Source organism: Symphalangus syndactylus, chromosome 4 (assembly GCF_028878055.3).
Source record: "Symphalangus syndactylus isolate Jambi chromosome 4, NHGRI_mSymSyn1-v2.1_pri, whole genome shotgun sequence".
NCBI lineage: Eukaryota > Metazoa > Chordata > Mammalia > Primates > Hylobatidae > Symphalangus > Symphalangus syndactylus.
The window spans coordinates 40,373,816-40,390,845 of record NC_072426.2 but is presented as its reverse complement, the minus strand read 5'-3'; the positions used below and the strand labels follow the sequence as shown (position 1 = coordinate 40,390,845).

Below are 17,030 nucleotides of genomic sequence, written 5' to 3'. Positions count from 1 at the left end.
TCTTTCACCCTCACTAACTGCCTAAACAATTTCTTACTACTCTATCACCAGTAGCGCACACCTCTTACATCAGTTGTGACTAACAAAAATCTTCCAAGAGATTGCCAAGTAACAATGAGGTTGTGATTGCAGAGTGGGGGAGAGGTAAAATCAACCAAAGGAACAGCCATTCCTTCTTTGGAAAGATTGTTCTTTTCTACTGAGTCCTTCCTAATTTTGAGGTTAAAATATTCTTTTTAATAAAAGAATAGTGATAGTGGATAGTAAGTTTTTTGCGGTAATTTTTTTTCTTCCTTTTTTAATTTTTTGTTTTAAATGTGTGTGTTTTATTGCCCTTACTTGGTAAAATAAAATAATTTGCAAACATATGTTTATTCTGCTACTTTAAAAAAAAAAATTCACACGCCCATGAAAGCCCATGCTTAAGAACCTTTGGCAAAAACCATGGTCTCTCATCTTTTACTTTGAAAATGTTTCCAATTACTATAGATGTGACTTGTCTGAGAGCCGTTTGTGTGGAGTCTGCAGTAAAACTGGAATACATCTTCCTGAAAGATTCCTCCAAACACCCTAGAGTTTTACCTTTGAAAGCTTAACTAATTGAAGCCTTACTTTTAATTTCCTTTTGTACTCATTTATAGACACAGCTTCATCTATATCCTGTCTCAGTACTAAGTTAGGCTCGTGTGTCAGCTGCTGCCTCTTGAGCAGAGGGTCTTATTTCTAGTGCCTGAATGGAATTTTACTTGAAAAAGCCTTGTCTATTGCTAAGTGCCTTTCTAATCCAGATGTTTCCCCCTCCAAATTCACATTCAGAAGACAAGAGGAATTATATTTTGTTTATGTAATGTTGGTGTGTGTTCTGACCATATGGATTTAGCTTCTACAAACTGATTGTATTGTTAGTGCTGCTGATGTAGGATAGGTGTTACCATCAACCCTGTGTTTTGATTGTTGCAGCAGCAAAGGGGTGTTTTATATGTTTTGAATCTCAGGCAGTGATTGTGCCATATTTTAACATAAATATTCATGTAAAATAATTTTTATGGTACTGCATAAAAAGGGATTGAATTACTTGCATTGCATATAGAAGATTCCTTTCATTGAGATCTGACAATGTAATACAGAAGTATATTTCAAAACAATTAAGCCTCATGATTTTGTTTGGAGAATTATGAATGCTGTAGGCACTGTAATCAGAAGAATAAATATGAAAAATGATCTGGCAGTTTTTAGCACTTAAAACTTAGATTCCTTGAGAATTTTTTGAATTGTCAGAATAATATGCCAACATTGTGACTCTCTGGTGACATTCTCCCATATTCTGTTGCATTTATTTTTTTTCATGATTATAAAAGAAAAATAAAAAAGAAACTAGAAAAAATAATACTATTCTATAAATAAGGGAAAATTTTCAAAATCTTGCACATTAACTTATTATACAGACAAGATGTAATCTATTACAGTTGCATGCGAACTGTACTTTGAGAAATTTCTGTGGTCCAAGTGATTAAATGAAAACTGGTTAAATTATACCAACAAACACCAATTCTCTTTCTACCTCAGTGCCTTCTCAATTGTGTCATGTTTCCTCCTCCTATCACTTTATCCATCTTCTCTTCCTCACTTATTTTCCTTAGTGAATCATGTGTCACTAACATGAGCATTTTATTAATAATCCTGAATGAAAATATATTGTTTCAAAATGAATATATTATTTCATTCTTCTTCTACAAATCCTTTAAACTCTCTTTTTTATCATTTTGAAATATTCTAAGGCTCAATCTTGGAGTCTAATAGAGACAAGGGATTCTTTGCAAGTTCTTCTATCTTAATTCTTCACATATTGCCTTACTTTGTGAATTCTCATGAGCAGCTCAAGGAGGGCTTTGTCACTTTCTGCTGGAAGAATGCTTGATGATTCTTATCTTGTCCGATGAGTTCAGAAGGTCTTTGTTCCTGAGACCAGTTCCTAATTAGTGTCCTAGTGTTCTCCTATCCTATAAGATCTCAAGTTTGTTACATATCACCTTAAATAAAAAAATACACAAATGAATATATAAATACATAGATAGATGATAGATATATAACATTGAAACATGCCATTGAAACTTCTATTTTACAAATTGTCCTGAACAATTTTATTTTTTAATTATTGTGTCCCACCTCTGGGAAAATAATTCATAATTCACTTGGGGATTTATTAAATGAATCTTTAGCTGAAGGAGGCTTAGAGAAAATAGAAAAATTCAGTGTGTATACACGCAAAACATTTTCAGCTCGTCAAGATGAGTCCTTTTTCTAAGAATTTTTTTTCTAATTCCAAAAATACTCTTTAGAAAAAACATTTATTTAGGAAACATCTATTTTAGGTACTGCCTACATTTTTGTAAGTAATCTAGAATTTTAGAAATCATCTTCAATTTCTGGTAGATTTCAAGGTATTACAGATTGCTTGAAGTTCCAAAACTAATACCACTGTAATGGAAGACCCATTCTTTTTTTTTTATTTTTAATTTCTGTGGATACGTGATAGGTGTATGTATTTATGGAGTACATTAATTATTTTGATAATGGCATGCAACAGAATAGTCAAATATTTTGTGGTGCTTTAAGTTCTTTTCTGTAGCATTCTGATGGGCTATACTTTTAGAGCTTGTAGAGCTACATTTTGAAAGTTTGGTCTCTTCTGAAAACTCACTATCATTCCTTTTTTCTTCTTCTTTTTTTTTTTTTTTTTTTGAGATGGAGTTTTGCTCTTGTTGCCCAGGCTGGAGTGCAACTGCAACGGCGTGATCTTGGCTCACTGCAACCTCCGCCTCCTGGGTTCAAGCGATTCTCCTGTCTCAGCCTCCTGAGTAGCAGGGATTATAGGCATGCACCACCACGCCTGGCTAATTTTGTACTTTTAGTAGAGACGGGGTTTCTCCATGTTGGTCAGGCTGGTCTCGAACTCCCAACCTCAGGTAATTCACCTGCCTTGGCCTCCCAAAGTGCTGGGATTACAGGCGTGAGCCACCGCACCCGGCCAACTCACTATCATTTCTAATGTAAACCACTTGGAGAAGTGAGTGCTCAGAAAGCCATAATAAGAAAACCCTGGCCTCTGTAGGACTTGGCTACCTATACTTATATTTGGGACACAATATCCTGTTTGTGTACCTGGGTGGTCAGTAATGAATATACGATGGTTCCCGCAATATATAGGATGGGTCATAACTAGCGTAGAAGAATGAGCCAGACCTTAGTTGCCTCTTTACCAAGACCATATCACTCTGCCTCTGTCTGCCTTTCAAAATCTTTAATATCTTGTATAATATTTTTATATGTAGTGCAGGCTTATGCTAGCTGATCATAGATAGTTAAGAGAAATTTTATTTTTTCATAAGCAAGATGTTAGGTAGAAAGCGTGTGGAGGTCCTTTGACCCTCAAGTGAAACCAAGGAGGTTGTGGCAATGATAATTAGGAAGAAATACTCAAGTGGGAGGTGAATCTAGAGAAGACTAGCGTAAGCCGCTTGGTCCAGTTGCCTTACCCCTGTGGAGTTTGTCTTAGCACGAATATTTTATTGAGGTATCAGGATCCATTTAAACATCCTAAATTGCAAGTTGCATGTTATTTAATGATGTTATTCTAGTATTAAGTTTGGGTAGAGCTTTAACTGACAAGCTATGTGGTTATCCAAAATTAGATGAGTTTTTACAGCATCTCAGTTTATAAGCTATTAATAACATGCAAATTGGCTTTGGTGAGTATCTGTGATCATAGGATAATGTTTTCTTGTTTACTTAGGCCCTCACTTCTTTTTACCCCTCACTAAGAAGATCTCTAGCAAAGAGAAAAAAAAATAGTTTTAGACTTTCCTTTAGGGAAGGGACTCTTTTTCTTCAGGAAAATATGCTGCACCATGTTGGGAGATGAGACTCTGATGGATGGGTATATATGACAATACTTAAAAAGTGTGCTTAGAAAATATGCAGTATTTTGCTGCAGGAGAACACACAGGAGACATGAGAAAAGGACAGATAGGGGCCCACCTAAGAAGGCAAGATGCCAATGACTGAAAATGGTAGCCACCACGAAGTAAATTATTCTATATTTGCTGACATACATATGACGATTCAGGTGCATATTTTGTATTGTTTTTAATTTTTTATTTTGAAGTAATTTTATAATTACAGAGAGCTGAAAAAAGTACAGAGAGATCCTATAGGGTTTTCACCTAGTTTCCCCTAATGTTAACAACTTGCATACCCGGGGTTCATTTGTCAAAATGAAGAAATGAACACTGGTATTATACCACCAATTAAACCACAGATTTTATTCAAATTTCATCAATTTTTCCACCTATATTGTTTTTCTGTTCTAGGATTCAATCTAGGATCCAACATTTTATTTAGTTGTTACATCTCCTAGTCCCCTCTAGAGTATGGTGTTTCCTGAATCTTCCCTTATATTTCGTGATCTTGATATTTTTGAAGAATACAGATGAAGTATTTTATAGAATTTCGTATAATTTGAATTTGTCTTATGTTTTCCTCATTATTTTAAGGTTATGCGTTTTTGGAGGAAATATCACAAAACTAACATATCCTTCTCAGTCCATCAAATCAGGAGGTTCAAGATATTAATAGATCTCATTTCTGATGTTGGTTTTTGTCATTTGGTGTTGGTTGCTGGCTTTTCCCACTGAAAAACTAAGTTTTTTTTTTTCCTTTGTAGTTAACATCTTGGGTGCAGTGCCTGTTTTTATTTTTATTTTTTTGCCAGAGTTTTGCTCTGTTGCCCAGGCTGGAGTGCAATAGCGAGATCTTGGCTCACTGCCACCTCAGCCTCCCGGGTTCAAGCGATTCTCCTGCCTCAGCCTCCAGAGTAGCTGGGATTACAGGCACCTGCCACCATGCCCAGCTAATTTTTTGTATTTTTAGTAGAGATGGGGTTTCACCATGCTGGTCAGGCTGATCTCGAATTCCTGACCTCAAGTGATCTGCCTGCCTCAGCCTCCTCAAGTGCTGGGATTACAGGCGTGAGCCACTGCACCCAGCCAAAGTGCAGTGCTTTAAGACTATTCAATTTTGTTCCTTCTCGAATGTTCACCTATAAATTTTAATCTCCATCGAGGAAACTTGCCAAAGAATAATTACTGTGGTGTTTGCCTAACCCATGATTTTCCACTTTCCTCACTTCTTCTGTATTTATTAATTGGAGTTTTAAGGAAGAGCTGTCCCTTCTCCCACATTTAGTTATTCAATCAATTATTTATTTATATCACTATGAACTCATAGATATTTATTGTAGTCTATGGAGTTTAACCTTATTTCACTGACCAAATTGTCCAACCCTTGATATATAAAGTTTTTCTTGTTTTGGTATTGAAAGTTTTTTTCCTTTTTTTAATTTTACTTTTTTCCTATTTTATGATTGTTATTATACATGGGGTCTTGCTATGTTGGCCAGTTTGGTCTTGAACTCCTGGCTTCAAGCAGTCCCCCTGTCTTAGCCCCTGAAAGTATTGGAATTACAGCCATGAGCCACCAGACCTGGATATCCTGTTTCTTTTTAACAGGTCCTTCTTTTTTGAGCAATTACTTACTTTTTGCCACCATAGGATGATTCCTATTCAACTAATTTGTCAACTCTTCTAGCTGAATTCTACTTGCCAATGTCAGGTGGCATCTACCCAAGGCAAGCAAACACTTACATCATATCTCTTTGAGAAGGCACTTATTGACCTAGATCTCAGGTTCATTAGTTGACTTCTGACTTCTGACCAAGAAAGTCTTAAATTTCTCCTTGTCTTGATGGGATTCTTTCTGAGTACAGGCTCCTGGCCTCCGTTTTCTTAAAGCATCTACTTTAGAGAACTTCCTATTGCAAATTCTTTCTCTGTCCCTTTGTGATGTAAATCTTGTCCCAGTTTCTTGCCAATTTAACAAAAAGAGAATATCTTTCTTAAGCATCTGTGAACCATCTCTTTGAAATGTACTTATCAAGAAGGGTAAAGCCTTTATTTCCTACTCTCTATGGGAGGGTAGAAGCCTATTCAGTAAGTACCATTTAGCAAACACAGATGGTCTAATGACATTGACCATCTCCACTAATGTCCTCCAGTACTTTTCTACTAGCTCACCCCAGTGCTTAAAAACTCTCCTTCGGTTTCAGCAGAGTTGAGTTCCTTCTCTGCCTCCATTGCAGCAGTATTGAATAAAATTTTCCTTGGCTGTTTAACTCAGTCAGTGAAATTATTATTTGACAACTATGACTGGCTTTAGGAAAAGTCATGGACTTGTAGAGTTTTGGCTTTGGTTGTTGATATAAATGTGGAAGCAATGCTTTTTTACCCATATCCTATATCTTTAAGTAAAAATCAGAGATATTGCAATGTTAAGTCATTTTACTATGTAAAATTCTCATGTTATCCCTAAACATTTTCAGAAACCTTCACATATACACAAATGACATATATAAGTGATCTGGAAGAATTTTACAATGTTGGGTAACTATAATGGAGTAAGAAGGGAATAGTTATACAAGATCACTCTCAAATGAATGCGGTAGATCAAGATCAGAAATGCAGAGAAGAAAGGTGGCCTATGGGAATATAAGCCCTCAGTAATTTATGAAGTTCTTGAGTAAACTTGAGACTCTCAAAGAATGTATGAGAAGAAGCATGACTGTTTTATTTATATTTCAGAATATGGAAACTTCTGCTAACTTTGGGTTTAGGTCATAAACTAAACTCCTGACTTCAAGCGATCCGAATCTGAATGATTACCCAGTAGTGGAGTCAGAAAGAAATAATAGTAGTATATTACTCAAATTGATATAAACTATTTTATTTTACCTTTTTAAAAACCTAGTAAATAGGCAATAGATTATATATTATGTGAAATATAATGGCTTATTTTTCTTTGTACATTACATAATCTATATTCAATTGATAATATAATGAGAATAGATTTTATATTTTCTTTGCCATGAGTGTATGACTACAGGTGTTGCATCTGGTTTTCAATGGAAGGAGCTATAATTAGCATATTTATATGGATCATTAGTCTTGGTACTATATTAAATCATAGTAATATAGACATATGTAGGCATAATTTATGGACAAGCAAATGCCATATTTAGAATTCTATACAATATTCCTCAAATTGTTATTTTATCAAGAAAATTGTTGTTAGAAAGATAGAATGAAATTTTCAAATTTCCATAAACAATTTGGAGGGAAATCTGGTAATAATATTCAATTACACATTTAATACATATATAGTAATAAAATTATATTCATTGCAAAAATATGATTAAAAGAAAATACATATAAAACTAGGAGGTATATAATTCTTTCTCAAATCCTACTTTAGTTGTTATACTATTCATATAATTTGTCATTATAAAATTCATATAATAAGATTTAACTTTTTTAAAAGTCACTAGAATTGGTTTTCTAATTGTATTATATGCATCTTTACCTTACCAACCAAAATGTTCTAAACATGTCTTTTTCTGCACAGGGATCTTTTAAACTGTTTGAGAGCAGAAATGGTGCCATCCAACTCTACTTTACAGTAGACATCAATAAATGCTGGGTGATGATGTTGCGGATGACTCATTGTCAGTATTGTGACCAAATATAATTGTACTATGCTGTAATACAATAATAGGATGAAGGTGTCCTGATATAAGCAGGAAAGCTTATTTATAACTTGAAGGGCCTCATTATCTGACTGAGTAGTTTGTCTCTTTTTTGATAGATTTTCTTTTCCATCCTTGTGATCAGACTAGCACACCTTCTGTCTACTTCCAATTTACTGTAAACTGGGTCATGGAATTCAGGTAACCAAACTTATTTAAATCATGAGCAAAGTATAAGTTACTAGGCACTGAATAGCATCTTAAAGGCATTCTTGTGAGTAAAATAGGCTTTTAGAGAGCGTAGTTTGGTTTCCTCACAGCCTTTATAATATTTATTTATTGAACTGTTTGAGAATTTCTATATTGTCAGTTTTGGCAGCATCAAAAGACAAAAAGTATATCAGCATTCTGGAACGAGGAACCAAAGAAAACACAATGCAATTAAATAAATTAAATTTAGTGTAAATCTTTGCAATATTTATATTTAAAAATAAAAATACAGGACAGTTTTGATATGGCTTAGTTATAGTTTATTTTTGTAATGGGCATTTCAGTTGAGTGTTAAGTATGAGTAAATAATTTACATGAATGTTACAAAATTTCTATTACAATTTTGGTCTTTGTAGAGTGCGAACATAGTGTCCTGAACAAAGACCACTATTGTTTTCTTGACTGGTCAGAATTCATCTAGAATTTGCAATTCTGTCTGGAAGTCATTTTATGAAAGAGACGATGATATACTGAGATATCCCCAAAGGAAAACCTTGATTCTGATCTTCTGGATTACAAGTTCTTGAAGTGTCTGGAATTGAAGAGTTCTACAGAAAAGGAATAGGCGAAGGAATGAATGAGAGAATGGGAAGATGACTGTTAATAGCATCTGATGATTATTTTTCACATAACCGCAAGATCATCTTGTGGAAAAATAGATTACATATACTCCTTTAGGTTCTAGAGGTCTGAATTCAGGCTAACATGTAGACATAGAGAGGAAAGATAAAGATTTTCTAATAACTAACTCTGTCTAAAAATGTAATTCAGTGCCTCAGAAGGAAGCACATGCCTGTTGTTGGAAGACAAAAGTAAGGTATCAAGTGGAAAAAGGGTTAACAGCTCAAGTAGAATCTCCTCAGTGATGAGGTCACTGAGGTCCTGGGGTTGGTCCTCACTGCTGGGAATAGAAACTCTTTAGTGTTGATGTCCCTAAACAAATCAACCAGGCTTTTAAAGATTGACTCTTGCTAAACAAATTTACCAACACTTCAATGTATAATTTTAGAGGAAAGAGTGTAAAGGCTTGGATCTTCACCTTCTGGATAAAATATATATTGCAAGAACTATATGGCCGTGCTAGGATCACATCTGTCAAAAGGATGAGAATATTCACGTCAGCTTTTTTGATATCTGCTCACATCAGCACCTTGTTTTAGGGGCTCCATATGGGTCACCACCTTTGAAACAACTTTTCTTTTTGGAGAAAAGTTTATGCTACAGCCACACTTAAATGTAAATTTCTGTCATTATGATACATGCCAAGATCCTGAATGAAATTTATCTATGTGAAGATTACTTCTGGAGGTCATGAGTCTCATTTATTATGTTTTAATTTTTATTGGTAAAATGTGCATGGACTGCTTTATTTCTCAGGCCCAGAGAATCCAGCATTGGACTTTCAGGAAAGTCCGAAAAGTGGTGAAAGCATCATTGGTCACAAATGTTATAGATGGAATGATATTTTGAAATAAGATATTATATAACCTGTAAGATCTCTCGTGCCTCTACAAAAAATTGTAGAAAATGTTATTTGTGTTTCATTTTTTATTGTGAAAAATTAAATGCACAGAAATGTTTAATCACTAGTACAATGCAGACTCATCTTCCCACTACCTAGAAATAACAGTTTAACCATAGTTCCAGAGCCATATTTGGGTTTTTCTTAAGCTACTTCAAAGTAATTGGAAACATCATAGCATTTTATACCTAAATATTTCAGCAGGAATATCCCAAAATAATGAACATTCTCTTATATAACCACAATATGATCACGACACTGAAGAAAATTAACAATCACTTCTTAATTTTTCTTAATACTCAGTTTATATACAGATTCCTTCGTCCATCTCCCAAATGCCCTTTACAACCTTTATTTATCTCTAGAACAAGGACAGAAACTAGATTCACAGACAAAATATAACTATTTCTTATGAAAAAGAAAGAAAACATTGGAGAGGGTTTCATTTATAGGAAACCTGCAAATGTTCCCTATGGAACTCATTTCCATGATTATGACAAATGGATATTAATAGCTGCCTCATCATGTTATTATTTAAATGGCATAATTTTTCCAAAAGTGCTCAATAGAGTGACTGGGCATACTGGAAGTGTGAACAAACATCAATCACTATTGTTATTATATTTAAGACATAGATAATCAATCAAATATAGCTGATAATTTACTCTGTTTCGACCCAGTCCCTGAAGCCTATAAAGTTTTATAATAAAATGAGACAGTTTTATAACTGTGAAAGTAACCCACTGCGTGTTAAGAGGGGTTTTTTTTTGATGGATGAGGAAACTGAGAGCTAATTAAAGCAAATATATATTTTAAGTCTGATTTAGAGGTCTATACATAAAAATGCAGAAATGTATACCACTTCTTAAAGTCCAACTCCAATTCCCAAATGTTAATTTTAAAATATTACAGAAAATTGCTCTTAATGAATTCTCAGGAATATATTCGAGATCACAATTTAGTATGCTTAAGATACCAATGCATAAATCTTGCTTAAATAAATTTGTTCTCAAAATTTTAATTAGGTTGAATTTTTGCCAAAAGCACTTTATATTTTCTAAAATTCCAGCAAAGTGTTCTATGCTATTTATACTTTTGATGTATTAAAAATACATCTATTTCCCAAATGCCTCTAGGCTTATTTTAAGAAAACACATACAGTCACTATTAAATTTGAGACACTCTGAATGTAAGAACATGAGTTATCATTAGAGAACTATTTTTCCAATATGTATATATACCATGTGTATATTTTTAAAGTTCATCAAACATTTTATTTTGAATGTTGAGTTCTAGCTACCCAGTCACATGAGTGATGTGAATTAATCAGAAATTCTCTAATATTTATAAAATTTAAAAAATCATAATTGTGGATTATTTATTAACAATATAATATTTCTATATTTCATCCAGTTTCGTGGATAGAGAAATTAGCAAAGTTGTATGATTTACCTAAGAATTTAATTTCCATGAAAAAAGTTATAGTTAAGGAAAGCAAAAAAAAAAAAATTGTGGAAAGGGAAAGCTACTAATGAAGACACATGGACTGAAACACCAAATCTGTCACTAACCAGCTGGAGAGTTCTTTTAAGTCATCTCCCCTTTCTGGGACAATTTTCTTATCTGCAAAATAAGTGACGTGGATTCTGGGGCTTCTGAGAATAAGATAATTATAATGGTGCTATATTTCTATGGCATTTATTGCTTATGGAAAGCAATTACTTAAAATATTTCATGTGGTTCCTGCCTAGGCTCTGTGAGGTAGGCTACATGAATATTTCAGTTATCCTCTTTTCCATATTGTGGAAAGTCTTGGAGGCCAAGGTGATACATTTATACACATTATTTATATATGCATCATTTACTGAGTCCCTAATATATCCCAGGTACAATTGTTTATAGACGTAACTAATTCTCACGCAACCCCTATAAATTTATTATCATTTAACATATGAAACTGGGGTTTAGGATTGTTAATTGCTGGATAACTAATACTTGGCAAAAGTGGAATTTGAATGGTGATCTGTATGACCACAATTTCTGCATTTTTCCTATTATGTCACTTTTTTCCTTTCTTTTCCTTTTGTCTCTTTTAAGGGGTAATTATAGTCATTTAAATTTTTTAAGCAGATAAATAATGTAAGCATATCAATATTTTATGCAGTAGTAATGAGCATAGAACAATTAATAAGCAGATATGAAGATGAAAAATGATCAATTGTGCTATTAATACAGTCGTGAAGTAATAATAAGGACCTCAGTTTGAAAAATACTAGGAAAAATGCATTAGAGAAATGAATCTAAGATCTGTGTAGAGGTAAAAGCTTGGCATTTGTGTAAATGTGGGTGACAATGAAAATACAAGATCAGTGGTATGAAATTTTGAGCTCAAAAGTCTGGGTTTTTTTAGCTCTTGAGTATTTCTGTTAACAATCACAAACAAACATTTATCATGCAATATGTTCCTACTTTAAGAGAACTTATTTTCTAGGGGAAGGAGACAAAAAATACATCTAAAAAGTACAAATAAAAAATTATGTATAATGTCATAATTATTATTCTGAAAGATGATATTGTTTTCAACAACATCTCTAGTAAGTGAGATAAGATAGTTGTGTTCACAAGATTAGACTACAAGAGAGAACAATATGAACATCAGGGGGAAGAACCGATAACATGTTCTACGAATTTTGAGAGAATAATTACACACACCTGAAGGATGGAGAAAGGGGCATATACTATATGAGTTTGGCCTGGAAATATGATTAAATTTGGACCAACAAATTGGGGGAAGGGAAGATGAGCAAAAATAAGTAATGGGCAATATCTCAAGATATTTACCTGCAGCAACAAATAGCTTAGCTTAGCTTAAGGGTACAGCGTGTTGAAGGAAGTAAGATGAGATGAGATCGAAAAGCTGGTAGAAACAAAGGTTATGATGATCCCTGTGATGTAGCAATTCCACTCCTAGATACATACTCAAGAGAAATACACCCATATGTGCACCTAAAGAAAAGTCCAAGAATACTCATTATTTATCATAGCCAAAAATGGAATAGTTTTCAAAATATTGCTTATAGAAAAACATGAATAAATTTATAGAAATATAGATATATTTGTAGAGTGGAATAATATCTGTATAGAGCAATGAGAATAAACAAAATATACCTACATGCAACAGAATAGATGCATTTCAAGCATTTAAGTGCTGAATACAAAAAGCCAGACACAAGAATTTATGTGCTATGATTCCACACCTTTATAAGTTTAAAACATGGGCAACTCTACAGTTTTAGAAATCAAGTTAGTGATTACCCTTAGGAGACAGTGACTAGCAGAAGATAGAAGGAGGCTTCCGGGTGCCTGTAATCTTTTTAAGGTTTCTTGATTTGAGTGTAGGTGCGTGGATTAGCTCTGTTTGTGAAAATTGTTCCAACTGTACATTTATGATTTAGGCATTTTATATGAATTTTCTATTTTAATCAAACAAATATAATGGTGGTGTTTGAGGAATTGATACCCTTTATTTGATAAGGTGATGTAAAGATAAGGAGATTAGATGAAGGATTGCACAATTCCATCATATTCAGAAAGGTTGAATCAAGCAGTAGCAAAGCAAGAAGATTTAAAACAAAGGAGAATATTAAGACCAGAAGACAGCAGGAATGGTAATATTAATACATAGAGGGAAATGGATGTGATAGAGGATAAAATGGACAATGGACAGAATAGGCTAAAGAAAAGAGAATAATTTTCTAAAATATAAAACTTCAAGACTAGAAGGCAGGAAGTATCACTGAGAAACATGAAAATCAAGAGGATAAATGGTTTGGCTGAGTGTGTTTTTCATCCTTCTGTGATCAGGTATTCCTAACAGCAGTGAATGTGCTGATCACAGTATTGGAAAGGAGAACAGGACTGAAGAGGTTGTTTGGAAGTAATCTTCATGCAGTGATGGCTGAAGTCATGAAAGTAGCTGACGTATATGTACACTGTAGAAGGACTATATCTGGCTAATTAACACATGCATTACCTCACACAGTTATCATTTTTGTGGTGAGAACACTTTACATTCACTCAGCATTTTTCAAGAATACAATTTACTATTCACTGTAGTCATCATGTTGTATAATAGATCTCTTGAACTTATTCCTCCTGTCTAAATGAAATTTTTTTTATCGTCTGACCAACATCTTCTCAAACCCCCTCCCCCACTACCCCAGCCCCTGGTAACCCCTACTCTATTCTCTCCTTTTGTGATACCGTTTTTAGATTCTGCATATGAGTGAGGTCATGTGGTATTCATCATTCAGTGTCTGGTTATTTCACTTAACATAATTTCCTCCAGATTCCATGTTGTCACAAATGACAGGATTTCATTCTTTTTATGGCTGAATAGTATTCCATTGTGTACTCCACAATGTATATACACTTCAGAACATAATGTGGTGCATAGTAAGTACTTACAATTTTATTTCCCAATGTAAAAAAGAAAAGAAAGAAAGTAGATGAGTGTGCTAAGGGAGAAGATAATGAAGAAAGTTAAAAGGGTCAGCACAGATTCTTTGGGAGATGCCCATTTGGCAGATAAGCGGAGACAGAGGACTCTGAGAAGGGGCAGTTGGATGTAAGGGGAAGGCAAAACCAAGAGAGCAGATCACGAGGTCAGGAGTTCAAGACCAGCCTGTCCAACATGGTGAAACCCCGTCTCTACTAAAAATACAAAAGTTAGCTGGGCACAATAGTGGGCGCCTATAGTCCCAGCTACTCGGGAGGCTGAGGTGGGAGAATTGCTTGAACTTAGGAGGTGGAGGTGGCAGTGAGCTGAGATTGTGCCACTGCACACCAGCCTGGGTGACAGAGCAAGACTCTGCCTCGAAACAAAACAAAGCAAAAACAAAAACAAGAAAATGTTTCAGGGATCACTTGGTCAGTACTTTTAGGAGTTATAAACAAAGTAAGGGTGATGAAGACAGAGAAAAACAATAAAAATCTGTGTTCCCTGGTCATAGGAAAGTTTTATAGCAGCTGTTGGCAAATTGTAGTCAACAGGTCAAATCTGGCCTGCTGCCTGCTTTCGTACATGAGCTAAGAATGGCCTTTACATTTTTAAGTGGTTGAAAAAATTCAGAATAGATGTAATCAGATGTGATCAGAATAATATTTGTGGCATGTGAAAATTATGTAAAATTCAAATTTCAATGTCTATAATAAGGTGTTATTGGAACAGGGCCACACTGATTTGTTTATGTAGTATTCATGACTGCTCTTGCAATGTAACAGAGTAACAACTCTGCCAGCTGAGTAACAGTGATACGGTGTGAGCTGCAAAGCATATATCACTATCTTGTCCTTTACAGAAAAATTCTGCTGACCTCTCTTTTAGAGTTAAAATAGTAAATGAAATCTATGCTTAAAAATGCCTAATAGGCTATTGGGATAACACAGCTTTTCCTTGAAAAATAATGCATAATATTATAAATAGAGTTCTGAGATTCACTGCAGAGAGTAAAGAACTGAATCTATTTGTGTAAGTAATGGTTGACAGTTAACATCACTTTGCTTAAAAAGTGTGTTCTTACATATCATTTGATGTCCAAAACAGCCTGTCAGGTAAAGATCATGGTATATAGTTTAAGATTTTGAAACTTAGGTTCTAAACAATGTGACTATTCTTTGGAGAACAATTGCTTTCAAAGGTAGAAAGTGATAGAGAAATACCATCATGGAGAATGTGTATATATTGGTATACTGTGGGCAATATTATTAATGTTTGTTGGCTTAGTGATAGAACAAAAACTCTAGAGCTATATTTTCTGATTTACATCCTGATTCTACAATTGACTGACACTATAATCTTGATCAATCACTTAATGTTTCAGAGAGACTCAATTTCCTCACTTACAAATTGGGATAATAATAATTCCTCATAGGGCTGCTATGAAGATTGAAGTTTAAATGTGGTCATGGTTTCTAGAAGAGTGTCTGTCATATATGTGTCAGCTGTTTTTCTTGTGTTTGGTAACAGATTCCAAGATCAATAGATACACAATATAATCTTATTCAGATGGCAATGATTCAAAAAGCCTTTGACAGTTATTTATATCAGAGTTCTGCTTTATAGATGTAAGCAGAAGCCTAAACATATAGCCACCTGGTGATATACGTCAGAGATATTCTACTTACCTAATTTTTCTTAAGCTCTGTACCTCAGTGGCTTTGTTTAACCTGCACAAAATAATTCAATAAAGAATTTTTCACCTAGACTTTCTAAACATCAAGTATTCTCTTAAGTCTTCTTTTGGAATTTTCAGGGTGGTTGAAATTGATTGATGACATATAATAAATCATAGAAGCACTTAAAACCTTCTGCAAAGGTGTCGGTAACTTAATGTTTTGTTGCTGCTGTTGTTCCCCTTGAGAAAAAGGACCAGAATTCTCTAGAACTTCTAATTTTGCAAACTATTGCCCAACTTTTGGCCCTTATCTTGTCAGAGGTAAATGTCTGTTATAATTCATCATTTGAATTGAGATGTTATTAGGGAGATGAAGTGCAACCAATGAGCTCCCTGTCCACAACAGGGTCAGTCTCAATCTTATCCAATAATCGACTCTGTTCCCTGCATGGCAGGTGGATAGCGGTTGCAATTACTGTCATTTTGTGTCTAGGGAAACTTAGACAGGAGGGTTAAGTAACTTCCTCAAGGTCATATTGGAAATCAGTGGCATTCCAAGTAACAGAACTTGGAATACACTTAACCGGTTCAGCTCTCGAATAGCTTTAACTTTATTATGAGAACAGTAAATAATTTTCCATAATATACCAGTGTATATTCAGCACTATTTATTAGATGTAGCATCACAGATTTATGACCTCTGAGATACAGAATGTAAAGAGAAGCCCCAGTTGAACCCATCTAGAGCTATTGTAATTTGAACATTTAAACACATTTTATGAGAATGGAGAGAATAATGACCGGTAGTCAAGATGGAGAAAACCCATTTCTATTTGTGAGCTAGTTTAATAGGTTGGTGGCTTATAATTTACTTAACGTGCTTGCATATTACTTTTCATTTCAGAATTAGTGAGCTGTGTCTTCGTTTACGTGCTTTGCCATATGCCAGCAGTAGTAAAAGTTGCTCCTCTCTTACAACCTCACATTGGACACATTTCCTGAGAAAAGAAACTACAAACTACTTTCAGAGGCTAAGAAAAAACACTTGTGTCAGTTAAAAACTTAGTCTCGTGTAGCTTAATTTGATTCTTCATAGAAAAAATACAAACAAAATGAAAAAACGTATTAGACATATGAAAATATTTTGATAATCTTATTGAATAAGAAATAGCTACCATTTATGGAACATTCAATATGTGTCAAGCATTATGCTAAGATATTTACAGAAAATTCAAACCAAAAGCATCATTGTTTTTTTCTTTATTATGTTAAAGTTGAGGCATGACTAATTCATCCTGTAATTGTACATATACACATAGGTAGACATAGTCTCATTTCAAGTTAAATTATGTTATACATCCACCTTTTTATATGCACTTTTCTAGCAAAGGTGATGCATTACACCAAATTGATGTTAATTTAAAAT

General features: G+C 34.1%; 1 protein-coding gene across 5 annotated transcripts in view; it reads left to right on the top strand.

Moving 5' to 3' along the window:
- Nucleotides 1-17,030, top strand: part of CTNNA3 (catenin alpha 3) — a 1,903,490-nt gene that overhangs the window by 1,726,815 nt on the left and 159,645 nt on the right. The window lies entirely within an intron of this gene.